The following is a 25,646-nucleotide window of genomic DNA, read 5'->3' on the forward strand; positions in this document are numbered from 1 at the left end:
GAAGACCAAATGAAGAGATACATTTAAGATTTGAAAGATGAAAAGGAGCTAGTTCTGGGAAGACCAGTCCAGGCAGAAAACGGCTGATGCAAAGGCCCTGAGGCAGATAAGGGCCTTTGGAATTGAAAGAAGACTAGAAATTGAAGTATGGGGACTTAACCAAGCCTGCAACTGCAGTGGAGAGGACGGAGGGGCATGTCTGTGCAGGCAGAGGTTTGAAACAAGTCTTGCGGGTGGACGCACATGTGACTGGGGAGACCCCACACTTGGGACTCCAGTCAGGAAGAGCAGGCAGGAAGGAGGAGCCAGACTGTGACAGGCCTCGCAGACCAGGCAAAGGGATTTGGGTTTTGTCCTGTGAACAACAGGCAGCCAAACAGAGGGGAATTTTGTGCTTCTAATTTAAAATATTTTTGATAACAAAAACAACTCTATATGTAGAAATTTTGGATGTAGAAATTTTGGAAAATGAACACAAGGACATTGAAAAACCTGTAAGCACACTTTCGAACCATTGTTAAAATTGTTATATCTCCTTTGAATACAGATATATATCATTTTCTAAAAGTGAGATTTTTAAATACTTATTTTACAATTGCTGTTTCCCTTAACAATTTAGAGCAAACATTCTGAAAATGTCCTGTGCCACTAAGTATTCTTTTCCAGAACAACTTTTAATACCTTTATGGTATTTTATACTAAAAATAAACTAAAGTGTTTTTATTTTTATTGTTTAATTGGCAACCTTTATTGTTGAGCATCTAGAATGTTTCCAGTTTTCAGTATTATAAGCGATGCTGTAACACCTGTCCTTAGAGGGATGATTTATTCATATCCATGATTGCTTCCCTAGGAATTCCTAGAAATGGAATTGTGGGGTCAAAGGGTATGTATTGTTCAAGACTTCTTACACATATTTCCTGATTAGCTGTCTAAGTACAAGCGTGCCTCAAGTACCAAATCACTCATTCAGCCCTGGATTTAACTTGTCAATTTGACAGAGGAAAGACTTTGACATCCATTGTTTTCATCTACATTTCTTAAATGAAACAGCCCTTTCTCCCATGATCTACTTGTCATCTGTCCATAAGTTGTGAATGGTTCATATCCTTTGCCTCTAATTTTTGGTGCCTTCATCATCTGGTTACTAATCTGTAAGAGTGCTTTATATAGTAGAACCATTAACCCTAATATATGTTGCAAATATTTTCCCAGTTCATATTTTTAAATTGCATTATTTTTTTCTACAGAAGTCAAATATGCCTTTTCCTTTAGGTGTTGAATGAATGCTTTAAAAAGTCTGACCCATCCAAAACTGGATAATATTCACTTATATTGCCTTCTCATTCTGAAATAGTGTTGTCTTATAAATGTTAATAATTTATCATCTTTAATCAAACCTCTGTATTAAGAAGATAACTTCAGAATTGTGGAGGTTTCAGAGGGACTGGGACCGGTACCAGGGAGACCAGTTAACTAGTGTAGCCGTTGGCCAAGAGGGATGTGGTCATGCCAGGGAGTCTCACCTTTTCCTGCACCCACACGGTCCAGTTGCACAGCACATGCCATTGTCGGCGACATCTCTCGTTACAGGCAGTGGTTCTCAGGTCAGGGCAGTGGAAGAACTCCGGGCTCGGCTGAGAATCCCTGGTGGAGATTTAAAGGAAAAGATATCTTTCACAGAGGTTTATGAGGCGTGCTGGCAGGGTCAGCAACTGAACGGCTCTAGGTGTGATGAGCAAAGTAACCCGTGACTCGGGTTTCCATTTGGGTGACAGGTTTGTCGTGGTTCATTAACCTAGACTGTAAAGACTGGCAGAGACGGAGCTGCAGGAAGGAGGAAGAGGCGCGGAAGGTGATGTAGACAGCGGAGGACTTACTCGTTCTGAAAGGCTGTAGTCAGTTCAGGTTGAGAGACCCATGCAGGGAGGATGGGTGTCTGAAGCCCCGAGGGTGGAAGCCAGCTGTCTAAAGGAAGCTGAAGCGGTAGGAGTGAGTGATCCATGTGTGGAGAAGAACAAGAAAAACTGGCCAAGAAGGGACTCTGGGGAACACAAAAATTCACGGGGTGGCAGTGAAGGGGTGTTGAAGAGGAAAAATAAGCAGAGGAGCTAAGAAGAAATTGTCAAAGTAGAACCAGAGTACAGGGCTACCAAGAGAAAAAGCATTTCAAGGATAGAGCATGATCTCTAGCTTTGGAACTCTCTAGCACGATACCTGGGTTCTTTGCTGTGAAAACCTACCTCTTCTTTCAGCTACTGCTAGACGACTCCTTGTTTTGATCTATCAGATCCATTCACAGCTCCTTATAGCTGTACATACCACTTCCTCTGCCCACAGTGACTGGCCCCCCTCTCTACCTGGAAAGCCACTTATCTTTCAAAAGCTACCTCAGGTGTCACCTCCTCTGTGAAGGTTGCCCTGTCCATCCCTCCCCAGAGTTGTGCCATTTATTCCAGGAGATCCCACAGCACGGTAGTCCTTACTTCTAGGCAAGTGTATCACCTTGTGTGGTAGTTACCTACTTACCAGTGCTTTGCAGCCCTTTCTCAGGGAATTTCCCTACGTGACAGAAAAGGACCCTCAGCATTCACTGGGTCCGTGTCCTGGCATGTTTCTTCTAAAGTCTTGTGTTTATTTTAACAATCGATGCTATTTTTCATTCTGCCATTCTAAATGTCAGTTCTAATGTGATTAAGTGTTAAAGGTTTCCAGTTACTTACATAGGGTAAAGCTGATTCTCTGGGAATATGCCCCGTGTTTGCTCCACAGCTTCACTTTCTCTAGCACACTGCCGCGTAGCCAAGGAAACTGAACCCAAGCTTAAGAAACTTAAGTTTATGCATGTATCTCTCACCAGATCAAGAGCACTTCTACTACGAAGACTGTGTCTTCTTTAATACCGTATTCCCAGTGCCCAGCACAGTACCCAGTACATAGAAGGCATCGATATATACTTACAGAAGCAAAGGAAGGAGGCAGGAAGGAAGAGGATGGAAGAACAGATGGATGCGGGGGGAGGGGGTGGATGATGAATGGATGGGTGGGTGGGTGGGTGGGTAGATGGATGGGCGGACAGATTATAAAGGTTAAAGCGTAAGCAGTACAGAAGTAAAGATAATTCATATAAAGTCTTAAGGAGCTTAGCTGTAAGGCGTGATGAGAAAGCAGTAGCTAGAAGGACACTGGCATTATGGATAGTTTATTTAAATTTGGGAGCATTTTGTGGCTAGTGGGGAGAAAAGAAAGGATGGGGTGTTTAGTCTTCTATTTATTGGGGGTGACTTGAACATGCTTATAGGCTGAGGAAAAAGCAGCTAGCTAGTGGAGGAGAGGCTGAAAATATTCATTCAACTCACTCAAATATTTATTGAGTACCAGCAGTGTGTCAGGCACTGTACCAAGGAGGGAGCAAGACAAAGTTTCTGTGCCAGGGCTTTTATCCTAGTGAGAATACCAGGGGGGGTGGGGGGATAATGGGCTTTCATCCAAGAGAAGGTAGAACTACATACTAATTGCCCTTTCTTAGGAAGAGCAAAATATTACAGTGTTTGCCTAGGTCACACATAATTATGAGATAAGACTGCTGGAGAAACCCACATGCATTCCAGTGCTTCCTCGATATGGTTGTGTGTGTGCGTCTCACACGGAGAAGGCGTAAGAGTGAGGCTGGACGTGTCCCGCATACATTTGCCAAAAACATTTCTTCCCAGTGATTCAGACAAGGTGCTGCTTTCAGGCTACAGAAGTAGAACAAAGGCAGAAAAAGACATGGTTGAGTCTCTGTCTAGCCAGTTAGCCTAAGTTTTTCTGGTTTTTAGTAAGTGACTCATTTCCCTTTTGTGCGGTTTCTTTAACATATTCTACATAAGACTAGCTGCTACATACGAATGGAAATAATATGTGATCTGGGCATGGGCTGTGTATTGATTTTTAACCTACTTCATAATTACATTAATGTTCATTCTGAATCCTACAGTTTCAATCATTTCACAGGCCACCCCCAGATATTGGCAGCTCCGCTCTGTGTTTAGTTATGGTGAATAAAATATTTTCAATGTCAGAAAGTGTAGAAGATCTCATTTGTAACTGTGTATTAATTCTGTTTCACAGATAGTATTAAGAAATGGCTATGAATTGTATGAAAAGATTATTTTAAAATTACTTTTACGACACCTGTTTCTTTTATTGTAGACTATCCCCAAATACTTCTTAGAAGTAGGTATAGTCACAAGTATCTTTTTAATTACTTAGAAAAAATATCTATAAAGACTAAATATGTTAGACCCTGAGTTTGTGATCTACTCGTTTTTAATGATGCAGTATTAGAGGCCTTACTAGTTTTCTGTGATAACTGGAAAATTTTGCTTTAATCTTTGCAACAGGTTAGATCAGGAGACAGTGAACACATACACATACACACACACAAATCACACCTCTGCACTAGTAAACATTTTTTATATTGAATATTGCTTTAACCACTGCTGAAAGCTTGGAAAATCCTTTTGTTTCCATGGTACTTGTAAAGAGACTTGATATAACATAGATACGAACTTTAAATTAAATTATTTATATTTAAGTATTCGCTGTCATAGATTCCTGAGTGAGTCACATTTTGGGGCACTTGATACTTTTCCCATGGTTTTGCACTCTGCACTTTCACCTCACAGTACTCCTGTTACGGCAGGCAGTGAACAGTACCCCCCGTGTGACAGATGAGGGAAGTGAGGTGTTTGAATTAATGAGGCTTGGCCCTGGCCAGGTGTCTGGGTTGGGTGGAGCATCGTCCCATCCACCAAAAGGTTGTGGGCTTGATTCCCAGTCAGGGCACTTGCCTAGGTTGTGGGTTCGATGCCCGGTTGGGTTGTGTACAGGAGGCAGCCAATCAATGCCTCTCTCTCCCCCTCCTCCCCCACTTCCTTTCTCTCTAAAATCAGTAAAGATATCCTTGGGTGAGGATTAATTTAACGAAGAGAGAGACTTGCCCCAAGTTGCACAGATAACAGACGTCTGCATATATCACAAACCTTGCCACCAAAGAGTGTATATATAGTCTCGGGAAGAGGCAAGTGAGCATTTATAGGAGTAAACCTCATTCCTATAAGCAGAAAGAAATTTCCTTAGCACCGCTCCACACAGAGCTTCATGACGTCGGAAGGACAGTGCTGTGCTCTTCCTGTGGCCCAGAGACCACTCCTCACTGCCCATGTTTAAATGTTAGTGTTTATGGTTGTAACAGACAGGCATGCATTTTGTGTATGTGTGTGGTGATAACAAAAAGTCAGCCATCATTTGAGTCTCATTCAAAAGGGCAGCTTCCCACTGGCCCTGGAGAACAGGTCTTTCAGGCACCTGCTGAGATCCTGTTGTTGAGCTCAGATCCTGCCCTGGCCCTAGCCGCTTCTTGCTGGGCCCCTTTCTCTTTTCCCTCTGCTCCCATTTATACCTGGATATTCTAGGGGACAGACTTTTGGCCAGAACACATTTCCTCAGCTTAGGGCCCAGTGGAGGCCCCAATGGTGATTATTCTATATTCACATTACAAACAGAGTAAGAGGAGCTTTTCAGCACGGCCGTCCACACACAGACTGTACATTCCCCATCACTAGAGATGCACCAGCCGAGACCCGATGATCATTTGGGATGTCCTAGAAAGTGCTGATTGGTTGGAAAGGAGAATCATGAAAGACTTTTCTTAATCCGAGCATCTGTGATTCTAGGGCAGCAGAAGTCGCCTGTATGCCCATGGACACAGGCAGTGTGACATGGGACACCTCCGCAGTGTGGAAAAGCATGGCATTTATTTGATTTACCTAATTGCTTTGAGCTGCACATTCCTTGACTGTAAAATTGGGATAAAAATACTTGCCTCATGGGATTTTCGTGTAGATTAATTTAAATCGTGAAACAGAATGTGAATGCCTGGTACAGGTCTGTCAGGTGCTAAGTAACCGGAGGCTGTGGTTAAAGATTCACTGCATACCAGGTGCCACGACATGTACAGAAAAGACTTGACTGCTGCTGTGGGTGGGTTCTTCCTTTAGGTGACTTGGTCAGCCTTCAGTGATGGACCTCAGCAATAGTCTAGGTCGTCAGCGGCGGCAGCCGTCCGTCTCGAGAGACGATGGTGTAGCTTCTTAAGAGTCTATCTGCACCGCCGAGAATGGCTGTGCAGTCCGACTCGGGAGTGACACGGTATCTGTCTCCTCCCGTGTTGAATCGACATCTTGCGATGACGCTGGAGTGTCCTCTCCAGTGGAGCTGAAGCTACAGAACCTGGGCAGGGTGATATGGAGGGTCTGCTGTTGCCCATGCAGCAGACCCCCCCTCTCTTCGCAGCTGAAGGATCCAAGGGAAAGACGGAGTCAATACAGCTTGGGTTCAGGTGCGCCGCAGGAGTTGCCGGTGTTGACTACAACGTCAAACCGCCTTAGGGACTCTGGCTCCGGATTTTCTGTTGGGGTTTACTCCCTTAGCCTTTCCCCTGAAGAGGTATGCCGCAAGGCAGCGGAGGTTTTTTGGAATCAGAGTTTTCCTTCTCTGATGTGCCCTGACTGGAAGATCGAACCAGCGACACTTAGCTCGCAGGCCGACGCTCAATCCACTGAGCCAAACCAGCCAGGGTCCAATAGTCTAGGTAATACTAACAAAATAAGCAAATATCACTTTGAACTTGCATTTGGGCATTAATAATCTACCCTAAGGTTTCATAGGATATGAACTAGAACAGAATGTGGAGTGCTTTCTTGGGGTCCCTCCTCAAAGGCAGGAGAACTCATTTATCTATATGTGGAAGTACAGAGATTTGGGGAAGCAGTAGGTTCTCTTTAAACAGAATCCCTGACAGTTATCCTCAAAGATCCTTTGTCTGCTCCTCTAGGAACGGTGCTGGAAAGCAGCCAGTGTGCAGGAATTAAAAAGGCAACTGGTACAGAACAGAAATGTGTGCTAAAAATACTAAAACCAACAAGGACTCATCTGCGAGCAGAATAGACCCTGTATGCCCCCTGCTCTGGACTTGCTCCGTGCTGTGATGACTCTGTGTTATTTGGGGATGACAGTAATTACAGAGCCAGAGTGCTCCTCAGCAGAGACAGACAGAGCTCTGAGCAGTGGGATGGTTTCCATGGCAATAGCATCAGCATCTGAATGACTTCCTGTCACAACAAGTTGGTGATTTAATGAGTTCATTACTAAATTCCAAAGGAAAACCGAGAATGGATGAGCTACTTACTGTTCAGCCCTCAAAGTGCCTCAATCCACAGTGGCCAGCCTTCTGTCCATGGATACCTGCTCAAGGCCTGGACACGGGCAGCCTATGGGATCTGGGGTGGGCGGATCCGGGGAGGGAATCCAACCGAATCTGAGCCATGTGGTCTGTGAAGGCCTCGGTGCCTGTTATTCTAGGAGTGAGAAAGAATCACATGAGTCTCCATGATAAGCTTGCCCTATTCAGACCTAACGAGATTCATAATCATAGCAACCTAGCCCAGGGCTTCAGATGCATTCCCCCAAGGAGCCCAAGTTCTTGAGGAAAAAAGCCTAGAAAAGTGACTTTAAATTCTATTTATCCGTTTTCCTCTGCGCTCCCCAAATCATGCAGCCCTGGCTTGGGTACCCCAGGATAGGGGACTCACTACTTTTGAGGGCCACGGGGCAGCTCACTGGCCTTATCACTGACTTGCTTATGCTATGGGGAGTATTTAGAAAATAGCCATTTCTTCTTGTCCTCACACCATTGGCTTGCTTTGAGCATTACCTCCTACAGGGTTTGCAAATGCATTTCCCATATGCTGCAAGGTGTAAACATCACGCTGTTCTGCTCTTTAGATGTCAATTCCCATTAAGTACACACATCTGAACATGCGCATCAGTAAAGTGTGAATAAACTGACGGGGCCACAGCCGAAATAAGGTTTGACCAGTGTCACAAGAGTGGCAGTGTGCCTGTCCTCTGTGTCACACTGTGAGAAGCAGACCGTGGGGCAGGTCTGCACATGTACACATGTAAGATGAGGCCCCAGAGCAGTCCTGCCAGGCTCCTGGGCCCCAGAGAAACAGAGAAGTTCTTTAACGTGACTAGCAAAAGGAAAAATCTTTTCTTTTCTCTAGGGGAGATTTTACAGTACTGCTGACACCACAAGAGTTCTTCTCTTTAGGGTCAGTGGGATTTTAGCGTGTGCACATGTTACTCTTTGTCTCTCTGCTAGGCCCTGAGCATAGAAAGGTGAATAACACACCAGGCAGACAGGCAACTGCAGCGAGAACGGTAAGTGCCATGACGGAAACATGGTGGCAGCTGTGGGAGCTCCCAGGAGGAACGGCTGGCCCAGTGGAAGGGCAGCGCAGTCTTCAGAGCCCTTACGGGAAACTTCCCAGAAGAGAGACAGCTGAGGAAACAGAGGGGTGCAAAGAAATTAGCCAGGGTGAAGAAGGCAGGGGAGAAAGAGAGCCTTTTCTAGCAAAAGCAGGCTGTGTGGACACCATCTCAGGGGACTAAGTATAGCTGCGCGTGACGGTGGGAGAGGTTGTGGAGAAGACTGCCCTGAAAAGAGGGTTAAAAGTGATGAAAAGGGGCCAAAGATGGGCCAGAGCCAAGTCCCAGGAGGCCTCAGATGCAGGATAGGTGATAAGAGCGAACACAAGTGTAGGGTATCTGCCAGGTACCGGGGACCGTGCTGAGGCTTTCTACACGCAAGTTCTCTCTTATCCATCTGCACCTCCTCTTGGAACTGATACTGGGCCCAAGACTCGCTGAGTCTATAGACTTGCTATCTGTATATAAAGAGCTTTATTGAGATATAATTCACGTGCCATACAGTTCATCCATGAAAATCAAACAATTCAGTGGTTTTTAATATGTTTAGAATTGTGTAATTTTCACCAGTCTACTTAGAACATTTTTGTCACCCCAAATAAAAACCCCATAGCCTTTGACAGACGCCCCCCCCCCCCAAGTTCCCTATAAACTACTACTCGACTCGTGGTCTGCTTTCCGTCGCTATAGATTCGCCTGTTCTGGACAAGTCATGTAATGGAACCATAGAGCGTGTGGTCCTCTGTGAGTCAGCTCAGTATTTTCAAGGTTCATCTAGGCCACGGCAGGTGTCCATAATTCTTTCCTTTTTATTGCCAAGTAACACTCTGTGATGTGAGTACATGCAGCATTCTGTTTTCCTGTTTGTCAGTTGATGAGCACTCAGGTTGCTTCTGCTTTTTGGGTATTATGAGTGGTGCTGCCATGAACATTCATGTGTAAGTTTTTATGTGGACCTGTTTTCATTCTTCTTGGGTATACATACACCTAGGAGAGAACTTGTGACGCCTGGTAATTCTATGTCTAATTTTGTGAGGAACTGCCAGACTGTTTCCCAATGCAGGTATACCATTTACTATTTCCACCAGCAATGTATGAGGGTTCCAACTTCTCTATTTCTTGCCAATAGTTGTTATTATTTGTCTTTTTTATTATAGCCATTTTAGCTGGTATGAAGTGGTATCTCAGTGTGGTTTTGATTTTCATTTTCATGTGCTTATTGGTTATTTTTATATCTTCTTTAAAGAAATGTTTATTTAGATCCTCTGCCAGTTTTTTAATTGTATCGTCTTTTTATTGAGTTCTAAGCGTTCTTTGTGTATTCTGGATACATGTTCCTTATCAGATATATGGTTTGCAGATCTTTTTCCTGTTCTGTGGCTTATTGTTTCACTTTCTTGATGGTGTTTTTTGAAGCACAAAAATTTGTAAATCTTCCCTGGCTGGGTTGCTCAGTTGGTTACAACATCATCCCAATGCACCAAGGTCACAGGTTTGATCCCTGGTCAGGGCATGGCAAGAATCAACCAATGAGTGCATAGATAAGTGGAACAACAAATCGATGTTTCTCTCTCACTCTTTTTCTCCCTCTCTCTCTATTCCTCTCTCTCTGCAATCAATAAATTGTTTTAAAAGTTTGTAATTCTGAAGTCCAATTTACCTATTCTATTTTTCTTTTGTTTCTTGTGCTTTGGTTTAGAGATTATGTTTTTAACCAATACATCACTTGAACTTGATCCTGGAAGTTATGGGGAATTACTGAAGGACTTCAGTTTGTAGAACGACTTAATATTTGTGTTCTTAAAAGAATCAAACTAATGCGTAGGTAGACTGATAACAGTTCCCAAAGATATGTCCATGTTCTAATCCCCAGAGCCAGTGAATGTTACTTACTTGGAGAAAAGGTCTTTGTGGAGACGATTAAATGAAGGTTCTTGCAATTCAGAGATTCTCCTGGGTTATCCAGGTGCGTCCTAAATGCCACCACAAGTGTGCGTGTAAGAGAAAGGCAGAGGGACGTTTGACGCACACAGAGGAGGCAACGGGCGGGGACTGGGGGTGGGGGGGGAGGCTGGAGGGGCGTCGGCACCAGGAACTGGCAGGGGCGAGGAAGCCCAGAGCCTCTGGAGGAGTGTGGCCTTTGCGACATCTTGATTTCAGTCTTCTGGCATCAGAGCTGTAAGATAATAAATTTCTGTTGTTTTAAGCCACCAAGTTTCTGGTAATTTGTTACAGCAGCTGCAAGGAACTACTACAACATGGTCGCTTCAAAAATGATTTTTAAAAAGTCAAACAGCAGAAAAGTTTAAAATAAAAAGATAAATAAACAACATGCTTATGCCGCTTTTTTTTTTTTTTTATCTAGCATGTTTAGACATTATCTGTTAACCTTTGACGATAAGGGATGATTTATTTAGCTGCCTTTGGTCACTCTCCCCCTCCCAGTTATTGTTATCTTTTTCATTATTGATGGTTTACTGTTTTTTAAACAATCACTTTATGAAAAATAGCAGATTTCACAAATATTCCTTTAACATTCTGTTACCACTGGCCATTGGAAAACATACCCGTGTGTGTGCTGATTGTCTAACGTAAACTGAAGCTGGGCTGCCAGGAAGAGCCTGCGCATCGGCAGCCTAGGATCAGAGGCAGAACACGTTTGGCGCGCCCAGGAAGGGTGTTCTTCGGCCCTATGAGCAGCCCTTCGCACAGCGCACTTCAGGTATAACCCCAGGAGGCAGCACCAGGAAGCACAGCAGCGCAACCTCTGCCTCCCGTTTCCCGACGAAGCCTTCGCCAGGCTCAGGCCCCCAGTCACCGTGAATTACAGCAAGTGAGGTTTACTAAAGGCAGGTCCGTGAAAAGAGTCATTGCGCTTGCCCTGAATTACTTTAATTCCTTACTGTGGAAGGTGACTCTGCTGCTGATTCAGCTGTGTCTTCAAACCACAAGGAAGCAACTGCGTTCCGTTTCAGCTGGTAGAAGTATTTGGAACATCTTGTGCGTCTGCCAGATGGGGTTTCTGTGTGGAAGTCAGTTCTTCTAACTCAGACAGAAGCCGAGCCAGACTAGAGTCACTAGCTGTTTTCTCTCGTCCTCAGGAAGTTCCTCTAACTCCCCGTGGAGCGCCAAATCCAAGCGAGCTCATTTCTCCTGCGTTCCCTGAACACGTTCCATCTGTTCAATTGAACATTCTGTTTCCAAATGCTTGAAGTTTTCCAGAGTGGAAATCATTCAGAAAGCTGAGGAGCCCCTTCTCCGTGCCCGGGACGCCTGAGACATCAGTGAGGGGAGCGCTGGATGGCCGTGGGCCGCGCACCTTTTCCGTCCCCGCCCTGAGGTTGCGTCCTCCTGCCCCGCTCTGTTTAACTTTGGTCGCTGTGCAGTTGACTGTGACCCCGGATTTGAAAACCCTGTGCTTTTTACTAACCGGAACGGTATTGGGAGGGGGGGCATTCACAACCTGAGCACAGTGGGCACTAGATACTTAAGGCTGCTCCGTTCACTTCTCCATTGTTCTGAGATCCCTGTTGTACACGGCCGCCTCCCTGTGCCCTGCGCAGGGCGGGCAGCCAGGTTCTCTTCCTCAGCCGCCGCGGCCTCGGAGCCTCGGAAGCCGGACGCCGCTGCCGCTGCAGCCCGCAGCTTGCGCGGTGTTGCCTCCTGGACAGGCACTGCCACACGTCCCTTTGCGCCCTACTGTTGGTTACTTTCACAACTCAAAAGACTGCATCATCACCTCGAAGGCGCCATCTATTTTTAAGATGCACCATTACTGGGAAGCACAACACCACCCATTAGACTTTTAAGATATCATCAAGAGCAAGGAGCATCCCAGTTTCAAAGATATTAAAAGCGAAAATTACAATTTAAAAAAAAAGTGAACTTTAGAATCCATGAAAAACAAAAAAATAATAATGCTCTAGCAACTTCAGTTGCCATCTCTTAACTCACCACTAAGTGGAATAAAGATATGTGCCACTGCCTGAACTTTTCACAACTGTAGCTTTGCTTTTACATTGTTAATATTTACATTGTTTTATATTTTGATTTGCTCTAAATCAGAAATCCATATCTAGCATTTACATTACTATAATTTTATAAGTTTTGTCTCTTTCAGAGTCAACAGTATATGAGGATTATTCTTTTTTTTTTTTAAAGATTTTATTTATTTATTTTTAGAGAGGAAAGGAGGGGGGAAGAGATGGAGACAAACATCAATATGTTGTTGCCTCTCACAAGCCCCCAACTGGGGACCCAGCCCACAACCCAGGCATGCGTCCTGACTGGGAATTGAACTGGCAACTCTTTGGTTCACAAGCCAGCGCTCAATCCACTGAGCCTTACCAGCCAGGGCTACATTTTCTTTCTAAAAATTCGTTATTTTCTCTTTGGACCCCTTTGAGGACCATCTGTTACAAGTACTGAGCTCTTTTGTTATGGCACAAGAACATCCATTACAATATGTAAATAAATACCTATGGCTATTTCAATAAAACTTTATTTACAAAATCAGGCTGTAAACCAGATTAGGCCCATGGGCCTTTAGTTTCCCATCCCTTGATCTAGAAGAATAAATTCTGATCCTCATCTCAGAATATAGTCAAGATTTCAATTTGAGAGGTTTTGAATAATTAAATTTAAATTACTGTGACATACCTGGGTCACACAAGATAATTTAATCACCTGAAAATCTGAAATCCTCAAGATGTGGTTAATATGGATTATCTTAGGACCCCAAGACGAGACAAGTCTGCTGAAGTTGCACTAGTGTGCATTTCTCTAGTCCTTGGGTGAATCAAGTAAGACAGAAGAGAGAAATGTCTTTCATCCAACTGCACATTTCTGGGTCAAAGGTGGCCTTTCAACTCTAAAAATAGAATTCTTTCCAACCTCCACTTCCTGCTGACAAGAAGTGTGACCCCCCTTCAAATCTGTAACTGTGAAAGGATGCAATTCATGGGACTTTATTTCAGACCACTGAAATGAAATCCTGGGTAATGAAGCTTAAAGGAGTCAGTAACAATTGTTGGAATATTGCCAGTGCTTAAGGGTGTCAAGTGGAAAATTCTACAGATCAGACCCAGATCAGATTGATCAGATTCCAAGAAACAGTTCAGACTTCAGAATGAAATACATACTGCATGATATTTTATTCTTCATCCTGTCATTTTCTTCCAATTCAAACGTAATTCTGTGAATAATAATTCTAATGGCATTCTCATAAATTCACATTCCCTTTAAAACTATCCATTTGAAAATCTAGGAAATTAAGCTAGCACATAAGTAAGATTCATCACTCCTTTAACCCAATCAGCCATATTTATGGTCCATTTTAATATCTAAACCAATAAGAACCCACTTGCTTTATTCAGCTGTAATAATAAAAGTCCCTTTAGAGTTTTTAATGATCTGATACAGTAGGATCTTCTTTTGTTTTCCCTCATCCAGTTATGACTGGGGATTTCTTGCTGGCTTGCCTCCTTCCAGACCTCAAAAATGACAGAATCAGAGTCTGTAGCTAGAGAGGCTCACAACTGTTCTCTGCTCTCTCCTCTCTCACTGTGTTCTGCCTTGACTCATGTCTTTGGGTCCAGACACTCTCCTCAGGAATAGAATTAAGTATGAGAAAGAAATCTGCCCTTCTCCCTCAAGTTGCTAGTCTTATTTCTGCAGGGAAAACAAGATCCTCAAAGATACTACCTAATTGTTATTGTGTTTTATATAAATATTATATAAGTGCAAGGTATTGTTTCTCTTCAGAGAGATTTGAAATCTTTGTTTCAGAAAACTATGTTTTTAAATTATTTGAATATATGCTTTGCAACACATGCTATGTGCTGGGTCATAAAGAGAAAACTTAATCAGTGATTATACGTAAATGAGCATAAGATGCTTTATTTTCAATTTTCTGCTTTAAAAATGACATATTTGTGTAAGCTGGAAGTGCGGTCTCGTTTTCCCAAAAGTATACCATTCTCTTCTAACATTGCTTATGGACTAAACTCCAAATTTAATTAAGACAGAAAAGAACCTTTAATGGAAATAACGTATATACTTGATTCCATGGGAAACACCCCCCTGTGTAAAATTCTCGGGCACACACAAAATGTCTCCTTTTACTTTGCAAAGACTGACCTATCACAAATGGCCACCAGATACAGCTGTATGGACTTAGCCGAATGAATTTCATTTTTTTTTCTGGAGAATGAAACATTTGTGTGTTCCCTCTGCTCATAGTTGGGCACACTGACTGACGAGGGGACACCTGTTGCTCCCTGTCAACTGAAGCACAGCAGCTGAGGCTTTGGAGAGTTGACCATATTTTAGTCACTCGGTTCCATTTCTTTGTGTGGCCCTCCAGCTGGTTGAACAATACCAAAGCATATGCCCATACCCATGGAGGGGCAGAGAGGAGAGAAGGGCGGGAGGATTTAGTCAGGAATGAAAACACATCCCAAAACCAAGGGCTTCGTATTAGCCCTAGCATTTGTCAGTGGAGCATCAGCAGAGACCTCCTCCTCCACCTTCTTCAGCTGCTTGTTTCACCCTTTGCAACCGATTGTTATGGGACTCACTGATAAGCTTCCAGATATCATACCAGTTAAGGATTTAAATGTTAAATAGACTGTTCACTGTTTACGCTGGCCCTCATATTACCTTGCCTAGGGATGGTCTTTAAAAACAAAATTCTTGGTTGTTTTTCTAATTATGAAAATAATTATTGCATGCTCATGGGGAAATTTTGGAAAACAGAAAAGTCTAAAGAAAAAATACCATCTCCTAGGACTTTGTCGCATAGTAATAACCGCTGCTCCTAGTTTAGTATCTGTGACGTTAGGACAGAGAGCAAGCGCCATGGCTTGATCTTCTTATCGAGCACACTGTGGACAATTGATTGCGCATAAACACTAAACTATGCAGCTGCTTAAAAAATTACATTTGTTGGACATTGTGCTAGTTTCCAGTTTTTTTTAATTGTATTTGTGCTGCACTGAGCATCCTGTAATAAATATTTGTTGGCATTTCTGATTATTTCCTTCGGATAAACTTTGACAAGGGCAGGGTGAAGGGGAAAGAGTGGCTTAGCAAACAGAAGAGCAATTATGAAAGCCAGGAGGTTCACAGGAAGCAGGCACAAGGAGGAACTGAAAAGGGCTGAGAGGGGCTGCAGCCCAGGACACTCTAGGCGGGCAGGGGGGAGGGAGAAGCAGGAACTGGAGAGGTAAGCAGGTCAGAGGCAATAGAAAGAATTCAGACTTTGTCCTGAGGGCAGCGAGGAACTAAAGGAGGGTTTCAAGCAGGAGATCAGATCTATAACTTACCTACTTATATTTTACGAAGATCATCTAGTTGCAGCTTGAAGAGTGGGTGGGAGGCAAGGAGACCAGAGAGGAAGCTGTAACTGATTGAGGGGAGATTCAGTGGAAGTCTGAACAGTGAAGTGGCAGTAAGGATGAAAAGAGAGAAGGAGGATTCGGAAGAGATTTAGAAGGTGACATCTACAGGACTTACTGATGGATGGCTGCCAACTGAGGGAGAAAAGGTAGAGTCAAGGAGGATCTGCAGGCCTCTGGCTTGAGCAGTTGGATGGGTGGTTGGACAGTGAATCCAAATGCCTCCCACCCATGTGAAGATGCCCAGAAGTCATTTGAATCTAAGGTTTGGGGTTCAGATGGACTCAGGATAGGGATGTGGGAGTTACCAGCATGTGGGAAATACCCGAAGACATCGAGGTAGAGGAGAGAGGAAGGGACAAGAAGAATGGTTAAAAAGTAGGAAGGCAAAAACTTGCTGGGCCATGGGAGCCCCAGTAGAGTGTGTTCTAAGGCCACGCCAGGTGCTGCCGGGAGCCAGGGAACAAGAACCAAGGCAAAGCACCAGCTATCAACTGAATTCAATGACTTGGAAAACCCAGGGCGGCAAGGTGCAATAATGAGGTCTGGGTTCTTAAAGAGGATAGCTCTTGTTCATTTTGTAACCACCAAGCAAAATAACCTTAGTGTAGATAAAGCTAAGTAAAACTGTTTTACACCCAATAATGGGAGTGGAGCCTCAGCCCTACTGAGGCAGAATGGGCATATTGATCTATGCACTCTTAAGATCTCATCAATTTTTAATAACCTCCTCCCAATGTATACTTCTTAGATTAATCCATATACTCCACTTATGGGAACTTCTTTGAAGGCCATGGGTCACCATAAGGTACCGGTACTACACTGTTTCATCCGTCACAATCTCTTTGATTTCTGAATTTGCGTCATTGCCCCATATGGAGCAGATGTAAACTTGCATAGTTTCAAAAAAGGCAGATCGTATCTGGTTGAACGATAAAAGAGAGATGAAGGGCAGGGAGGGAGTCACAGGGTTTACATTTTTATCATTCCTTTGTCTCTGACACTTGTCTTGGAGACCTGACTTGTCACCACTTGAATTGGAAGTTGTCGGTGGAATTCTCAGGATCCGTGTTGGAACCAGGGATGGTGCAGAGCAGGGCCTTGAGTGTTCTTTCCTGTGGGAGCCCCGTGGGTCAGGGGCCACTCCACAGCAGATCCGCTGTGTGGTGATGTGGTCTGTAGCCAGATAATGACACCGCCGTTAAGATCGAGTTTATGCTTAAAGTCAGTGACCTCTAAGAAAGTACCATTTTGCGATTCCTGATACTACTGGGGAAACGTGAGTTTTCCCTGTTTGATTAACAAACTATTAAAAATAATAACTGGTGCTTCATACCTGAGAAGCTTACATGTTGTCTCTTCACGTTTCCTCATTGTTGTCGCGCCTGTTTTGACTTCACTTCCCTTGCTGATCATGCCTGTCAGGTGTTGGGATAATCTCGCCAAACCTTCGTCGAGTCCTTCTCCTGGTTCTCATCATTATGCAGGCACATGGCCTTTTTCTTTGATTAATACAGAAGGTGGTTAATGCTGAGCCAGGTGTAGAAAATGGAAGATTAATATTTCTAAATGCTTAGCTGTGCTCCCTTGCCCCCTCTTTTTCAGGAAAAACAACAACCTTTGTACTCTTTTTTTCCAACAATATTCTTATTTGCCCTCATCAAGGTTATTTAGTGTTGCCAAGTAAGCTCGCTGTATAATCAGAACTCTTTCGGATGAAGTGACCAGATTAAACCCAAAATTGAATATCTTGGAAGGAACTCACAGAGGTGTAGGATCCTGGAGACTTAAGAGGCTGTATTTTTTTCTGCCCCTCATCAGTGTAATTTTTTCTATATTTCTTTATATTGTACATTATATCACGAGACTTAAGCACTAGAACCAAGGACTTCATCATAATCAAGACCCATTTTCTTCCCCCAGCGCGGCGCTCTGCCTGTTCCCCCAGCCTCTGTGTGTTGGCCTCATTCTGTCCTACCACAGGCCGCTTCTGTGCAGGGAAAACTTCGGCCATGGGCAGCTCCAGGCCTGCAGTACGCCAGCACAGCAACCTAAGGGAAAGGGAAAGCCTTTCGTACTTCAAAATATGTGAATCGCCAGGATAGCCTCTGATGACCTCACATGTCCCCTACCCAGGCTAAATAGCACCAAGGCCCGGGGACAGGGTCCAGAGGCCGTACCCGTCCATGAGGCTGGGGACTGTGGTCCCGTGGCAGGCAGCACTGCCCGTGGCTGTCATGGGGGTGGATCAGTTCTCCAAAGGGAATGAAGGCAGAGTCCTAAAGAAGGGGACAGACAGAAACCAATATAGACTGTACTCAATATCAAGATGTTCTTTTCTCTTGAATGATATCTCTCATTATTGTCCCAGAGTATTCTGATGAGTCACAACAAATTATATTCTTAGAATTAGACTAACAGACTGTTTTTTCTACCCTTTATCAGTGTAACTTTTCACATTTCCTTATGCTGTACATTATATTATGAGTTGTAATTATTATTTTTAAAGGTGCTTTCATATAATCTCATTTAATTCTTACAGTAATCTTGGCCATATGTTACTGTATTAAACCTACTTTACAGATGGACAGAAGGACCTAGGTTCTGTGACTTACCCAAGACCACAGAAACAGCATCGTTGGGGGCTTGATGAACACAGGTCTTCGCTGCTTTGCTGGCCTCTCTGGGCATCAGAGCTTTAGGTCTCTGTCACCTGTGTTTTGGTTTTGTTTGGGGCATGTTTTGTATTTATCTGTTTCTCCTTGGAAAACTGAGACTGCGCCATCTTCTTTTCCTGCAAACCCCAGTGAAACTTCCTCTAGCGCTGTGGGTGCTGTGACCGTTCATAAGTGAGGCTGACTGGTAATGACTCAAGGGTTTAAGACGCTATTGTCGGAGTTGGGCACAGCGGCTGCCTTTGAAGCCGTGTAGCCAGCGTGCAGCGAGAAGACTGTGTGGTTCCCTGTGTTTGTTCACACACTGGAAGTCACATAGCGCCTCCTCCACAGTAAGGAGCCTGGTCTCTGGAGAGCACCTTGGAATGCTGCCAAGGCTGTGAAGAGTCTTCTTCTGTCACTTGGGGGATTTCTCACCTCCTGTGCCCCTTCTCTGGCTTCCTTCTGACACAGCATAGAAACACTCCAGCATCTGAAGCCTGAAGCCATTCCATAAGCAAAAAGCACCTCTCCTACCCCAAAATGCCAGGAGCGCAAAGGCTGCACCCCAGCAGCCAACAGTTTAATGCCCCTACATTAATGCCTCTTTTCAATAATAAGTCACCACCCAAGATTATAACATTTATTCCTAGGAAAGAGTTTGGAAATGGAACAGGGAAAGAGCATTCTCTTACCCTTCCTCGTGGAGCGACTTTTTCTAGCTCTGAAACAGGTCCTGCCCCTTTCCTGATTCCAGCGGGTGTGCGCCTTCCACTCTGTCCACATTGCTGGCTCCTCTCAAAGTGACTCCTTACCTTCTTCAGTTTCCCACTCTGTCTCCACTGGGCATCTGCAATGCCTCCTGGGACCCTCCCTGACTAAGCTGGAGGAGCTTGTTTCATCGTTCTTTTTCTTAATTCACAATGACCTGTCCCAATATACTATGAGTTACTAACTCTCAGAGACAACCTAACACTGCAAAGGCAGATACAAGCAGTTGCTGATTCAGGTCCAGGAGAGGGGGGGGCGGGGGCAGTGGTGTGTGTGTGTGTGTGTGTGTGTGTGTGTGTGTGTGTTCAGAATTTTGTACTGGTTGTACCTATTGAATATAATAATATGAAATGTTTGTTCTCTCTTATTAGTCCCACCACATAATGCTTGTTGGAACTGAATCAGAAGGCTCATCAAAGGGCACATCTACCTATCTGTGTTAGTTTCCCATCGTTGCTGTGACAAATTGTCATAAACTTGGTGGCTTAGACAACAGAAATTAGTCTCACTAAAGACCAGCAGTCTAAAGTCATCATCACTGATTTAATTTGGGCCCAAAATCAAAGTGTTGGCAAGACAGTGCTCCCTCTGGAGGCTCTAGGGGAGAATCTGCACTACATCTCCTCGAGTTTCTGGGGACTGCCAGCATTCCTTGGCTTGTGGCCACATCACACCAATCTCTGCCTCTGTGATCATATTGCCTTCTCTTCTGTCTGCATCAGATCTCCTCAGCCTCTCTCTTATAAGAACACTTGTGATTGCATTTGTGGTCCACTCAGATAATCCAGGATAATCTCCCCATCGCAAGAGCCTTATGCAATCACATCCACACTGTCTTTATTTTTTTTCCCCCATATCAAGTAACATTCACAGATTCCAGGAATTAGACATGGGTATCTTTTGTGGGGCCATTATTCAGTCTACCACACTATCCCTCCCCATAATTCCCACGCACTCACACCCAAGTTCTAGGTCAGGGTCAGTTCTCGCTCCCTGTCAACTTCCAGAATCTGAGGAGACCAGAACTGCACTTGAGCTTTCTACCTTCTTACTTTCTGCCACCTGCAGTGGTAATAGGGTCCTTGGTGTCCTACCACCAGCTCTCCAAAGGGCAGAGGAGGTTAGACTCTGATCAGGCTACCTTCTGCAAATCCTTGGTCCAGTACTGGAGAGGTGCAAGCCTTAAATGGGGTAGATTGCAAATATACCAGTTTTGTTGCCATAAGAATCAAGTTGTTTTGCTTTTGTTTAGCTTTAATTAGTGCAGAAATTGTCTTGCCTCTGCCTTCCTGTCAGGATATCGCTAGAATGTAAAATCCATGGGGGCAGAGAGCAGATCTTCGGCTTATAGTCCACTGTGCCCTGCAGTGTCTGGATAGACTAGAAACATAGTTACCAACCATGTCTGCGCACACACCCCGGACAGCCTGCGGACCCCTCCCTGCTGTCATCAGCTGCCACCAGCCAGTCATCTTGCCAGCACCCAGGGTGGATTTGACAGCACCAGGCACAGCTTCAGATGTCATGGGTGGCATTCTGAAGCCCTCTGTTTAGATGTAGACCTTGTTCCTGTGGCCTTTTTTTTAAAGCAAAGAGTTGAATCCTATGCCAAATACAGTGTTGCAGTTCTAAGAGGCATGTGTTATTATCCTACACACCATGTCTGCCACTGCTTAAAATACCCCTTGGTGGTGAGGGCTGCGCAAAGACACCCATTGTGACAAGTATGAAAAGCAGTCTTATGAAAGTAGTTGTAGAGAAACCAGCCGTGCTCTGTATGTAACTGCTGATAATTGCTGCTCTTGGCATTAGTTCCTATCTGCTTAAAGCAGAAGGCTGGGGGTGGGGGGGAGGGACATTAGTGGAAGCTGCATGTAACTGAAAATTTCCTCTCTACTGTAAGAAGAATTCTCTTGAAAGGAAATGAAAAGCAGTTCCAGATGGTCAATGGAAGATTTTGTTGTGGCTTTTTTTTTTTTGGTTGGAAACCTATGCTGTCTCCTTGTCAAGAATAACTATGCCTTGGAAATAGGGGTCCAAACTGAGCTGCCCACACACACACAAAAAAAAGGTGGCTTTATAAAGGAGAATGACCAGGACACAGATGAACAGTCTCTAGTCTTTTAAGTCATCCAGCCAAAATTTTCGCTTTGCATTTATGTTCTGTTCTTAGACACACACTATCTCAGAGTTGATGGTATCACATTTTCATACCTATATGCGCAATTGAAGCTTTTTCAAACTCAGAAGTAACAAAGGACTTCACTTGAATAGATATTGTGCTAAAATAGAAGGTTTAGAGCGGTGATTTAAAGAACAAAGAGTTTGATAGTCTAAAAACTATAGGAGGGGGAAAAATGGAGAGAGTTCTTGGTGGGTCTGGAACATTATTCATCAGATTCTGACAGAGCACCTACTGTGTACTGGGCCTGACTCTGGGCTAGGAAAGGGAGACACAACAGTGAACAAGGCCCCAGCCCGCCACAGTTTAGTCTCACTGGGGGGCTGGATGAGTATATGGGCGATTACAATCCAATGTGTTAAGTACATCAAAGGAACAGTTAACCTGCCTTGGAAGATCAGGAAAGGCTCCCAAAAGTGATGTCGATGTTGAGACTCAAATGACAGTTCGGTCTGGAAAATGGACCAAGAGTCTTGCAGGTAGGAACAGTGTGTGCAAAAGGCCTGGCGGCTGAAGCATCACGCTAGACGGGTGTGTGCGGGTAAACCAGGAGACTAACAGCTGGATGACCTCGACAGTCAGGCAGGTAAAATGGGAAGGAGAGAAAAGATGGCAAGAGAGCAGGAGGAAGCGTGGAGTCCCGTCCAGTTTTCGGCTGAGTGTCCCACCTCCTGTACATTTTAGCTGTTGTCACAGAAGGTAGGTTCCCAGCAGGCCAGCAAGCTGCCTCGTCTTCTCTGCTTTCTTCCCAGGAGACAGAGGTCCACTGACTCAAACTGGGGAACTAGGGAGGGCCTTCTGGAAGCTGTCAGGACCAGAGCCCGCCCCACTGTCTCTACGAGTTCTGAGAGCAGAACCTGACAGTTCGGGGGCTGAGCAATCTGGGTCCTGAAAGGTGTAATAAACCTTCCTTTCTAGCAGAGTTCTGGCTTCATCCCCGCCCCGGAGCAGGTTGCCAGCTGCACCGCTCTGATGTGACGCCTCAGATTCCAGGGGGAAAGAAATTTCTTTAGATCACCTGAAAAGCAAGGGATTTTAGAAATTATCTGACAAGAAATGTCAAGTAATACTGCTAGAAATCAAACCACAGCAGCTGCTTCCCACAGCTGCATGCCATGTGGTGACTGCATCTGAACCAGTTAAAGTAAATGTAAGGCTAAAAATATCCAGGAATGTAAAACTCTTCAGGAGCGGGGTCTTTACATGAGGTGGCCAGAGGAGCCCACGTGGGGAAGGAGGTGGGGAAAGGGAGGCTCGTCCGGCCATTGGGCCAGTAGTCCCACAGGTATTACCTGAGGGGCCAAAGGAATAACACCAGGAGCCTACAGTTCCCCATTCATATTAATTGGTTGAACCCCATGGTACCCATTTTATAGATGGTTCAAAAACAAAAAACATGTTTGCACCTGAACTCTTTCATGCTGAGAATACCTAATCTCAGCTGTAACTCAAGTCCAGTTGACTTCTTAAGGAGAACAAAAGTAATTAGAAATAAGTCACTCCTTCGCTGTTTCCATCATATGCCTGAGCCCATTAGCGTGGAGAGGGTGTGTGATGCTCTGCTAAGAAGCAGCCCTTTTTTTAGTTGTGAAACTGTGACTGGGACTTTCTCACCAACAGAGGAAAAAGTAAGTTGGTGTCAGAAGGAAGCATGCTCCACCAAAGACAAAAGCAAAAGGATGCTTTTTTTAATGGTGGGAAATTCAGAAAGCGATATATACACTCATTTAGCACCAATGAAAATAGATATGCTTTTCGATGCTTCAAAAAGCATCAACAAATATTTTCTACTGCATTTTTTAGTAAGAAAAGCCCATTCATCCCTGGCAATAGTAGCTCCGTAGTAATCAAAAGGAGAGCAAATGCTTGTTAAGCACTTGTGCTCCAGACGCTGTGCTGACAAAGCTCTTCGCCCGGGACCCTGACTTTGTGAGCCTCACAAAGTCCGTGTGACGGTGACACTGCTGTTACCCACATTCCGCAGTTGAGGAAGCTGAGGCTCAGAGAGGTTTAGAAATTTGCCCCGGGCGCACTGCTTGTCAGTGGAGAAGTCAGGACTTGCCCCCCCGGTCTTGCTGCAGCAGGGTCCTCTTGGTGCAAAATTGACTCAGGTCCTTGTCTTGTCACAAAGGTTAACTGGGCTGATTTTGAGAGCCTTCTGTGTTTCCTGTTGAGAGGTTTTCTGTTTCTCATTTGTGCCTTGCTCTTTCAGTATTTTGGTGGTGTTTGGTACTTTCCTTTCCTTTCCTCTGTAAACTAGATGGAGAAACACTGACTCGGAAATCGGGAGCCTAGGGGAGAGTTTCACTTCCGCCACTGGCTGCCTGAGTGGCCTTGCACAGCCCACAGCCTCTTTGGGCCTCCTGGGTTCTTAGCTGAGGATGAAGTTGTAGGGTTATGACGAAGGCGCATCCTGTGCTGAACACCCTCCTTGCTCCTCTCTCTCTCCCCCTCCTGTCCTCCCATCTCCCTCCCTTCTCCTCCTGGCCATTAGCAGACCCCCAGGCCCTCCCTCCCCTGGGTCTCCAGTCCTTTTTCTCATATGCGGTAGGCAGGCAGGGGAAGTGGGGTACAGTGTGCTGCTGACAGAGCAGCTTGGGGGACACGAAGGCAGTGAGGAGATGGACCGCCCGTGCGGTATTACATGGCGAAACGCACGGGCAGAGCCAGCCCTCCTCCAAAGTGAAGCACAAATCCATCTGGGCTCTGGGGCCCCCATCCCTGCTGGTTGTTCTTGGTCTCCCTGTCGTCAGGGACCTCACACTGCCCCTGAGCTTCTTCCTGCTGCCCGCTTTGGACCAGGACACCCCACCCTCCTCGCATCTCTCCATCCGAGCATCATGTCTTACTGGCCCTGTAGCCTGTTCCCTGGGGGCTCTACTGTGGGCTGAGTAACAGTGCGTCCCATCATCCTGTGATGTTCACCAGGTGTCCCTGCCAAGCACTGTACAGTTTTAACTCATCCTAAGTCAACATCTAAAACTTAAGAAGGCCTTCGAGAAGTGAAGGTAGTTTGGGACAGAATTCTCTCATTCTGACCCCCAACAGGGAACCTGTTTTTGGTCCAAAGGCTTTCCAGCCCTGAGTTCAGTGGGTTCTGCTCACGGTCAGGAGACAGTATCAGGCCCTCAGCGGAGGAAGGGAGTCGGGATGGGAGTAGGGTGAGACCCCATGAGGAGAAGGTATATGATAACTTTATCACTTGAAGTTATTTTTTCCTTTAACCACAGAACATAGAAGTATTTGCTCCTGGAGAATATTTTATCAGACATGAATATGTATTTAATCCAAGTTGGATCGTTAGGGTTCCGTGGACCATATCTCAGCAAATTAATGTTTTCCCAAATCATTTTAAATTATTGGTCATTAATTTCACTAGTATTTGCATTTAAATATTTCTTAAAGCTCTGGCTGCTGAACATAGGAGCAACTTATATGAGTCATTGAAAATTCCTCTTACTAAAAAGAAAGAAAAAAAGGAAAATTCCTCTTGCTCTCACTTCCCCCAGAGTTCTTCTCAGTTTGTTCATGATTTTGTGGAACCTGCGGGCCTGTATCACACAAATCAGCCTCTAAAGGAAGGTTGCTATAACGTTCACTATCAGAACACTCATTTTAGGCTACAGAAATGATATGCGTCGTTGGGCCTTCTCATTCCTATTTTAGGTGTGTTTCTAAGGAGTAGGTTGGTTGTCATGGTTTAGGAGAACTTCTTCACTGTCAGGGTGCAGTAAGTAATACTAGAGGGAGGCACCAGCCACCTGTCCCTAAGGGAGAGGTCTTTAGGAAATAAATAGGTTTCTAGCCAGAATGTTTTATATGTTTCCCCGCTTAAAGCAGAACTCAGTTCCAGTTCTAGAATTCTAAGCTTCCAGAATCGAGTTTTGGCCTTTTTGGTAAATCCATTGAATGTGTGTTTTCTTTAGGCTTTGCTGACTGAAGGGGGCTGACTCCTTGCCCCATGTTCTCAGCGTCTTCGTCCTTCCCCTCCCTGTTCCTTCTCCACCCCCTGCCATTCCACCTGCAAGGAGGTCGAACTTTGCAGTAACCTTTGACTATGGGAAGGTTAGAATTCTGGGACGCAGGAATAACAGCAGTTGGCATTCATTATTTTTAGTCGTAGTTTTCCTGTCACTGGCTGTGGCAAGGCCTGGTTGGAAAGGATCCTTCCGTACCCTGGCATACCAGAGTGGCTTCCAAGATCACCACAGAGCACTTAGGACTCTTGGAATGGACACAGGCCTGTCTAGATCGATAGACCCAGTTCCCCTGGGCAGGAAGTGGCAGTCCAGTCAGACACGATGCCCTGATTCCTCGGAATCCCAC

General features: G+C 44.8%; 1 protein-coding gene and 1 pseudogene across 1 annotated transcript in view; one reads left to right on the top strand and one right to left on the bottom strand.

Moving 5' to 3' along the window:
- MYO1D (myosin ID) overlaps positions 1–25,646 on the top strand; it is a 301,572-nt gene that overhangs the window by 247,582 nt on the left and 28,344 nt on the right. The window lies entirely within an intron of this gene.
- LOC149998119 (coiled-coil domain-containing protein 28A pseudogene) lies at positions 11,288–17,206 on the bottom strand (annotated as a pseudogene).

Source organism: Furipterus horrens, unplaced genomic scaffold, assembly GCF_987537825.1.
Source record: "Furipterus horrens unplaced genomic scaffold, mFurHor1.1.pri manual_scaffold_11, whole genome shotgun sequence".
Classification (NCBI taxonomy): domain Eukaryota; kingdom Metazoa; phylum Chordata; class Mammalia; order Chiroptera; family Furipteridae; genus Furipterus; species Furipterus horrens.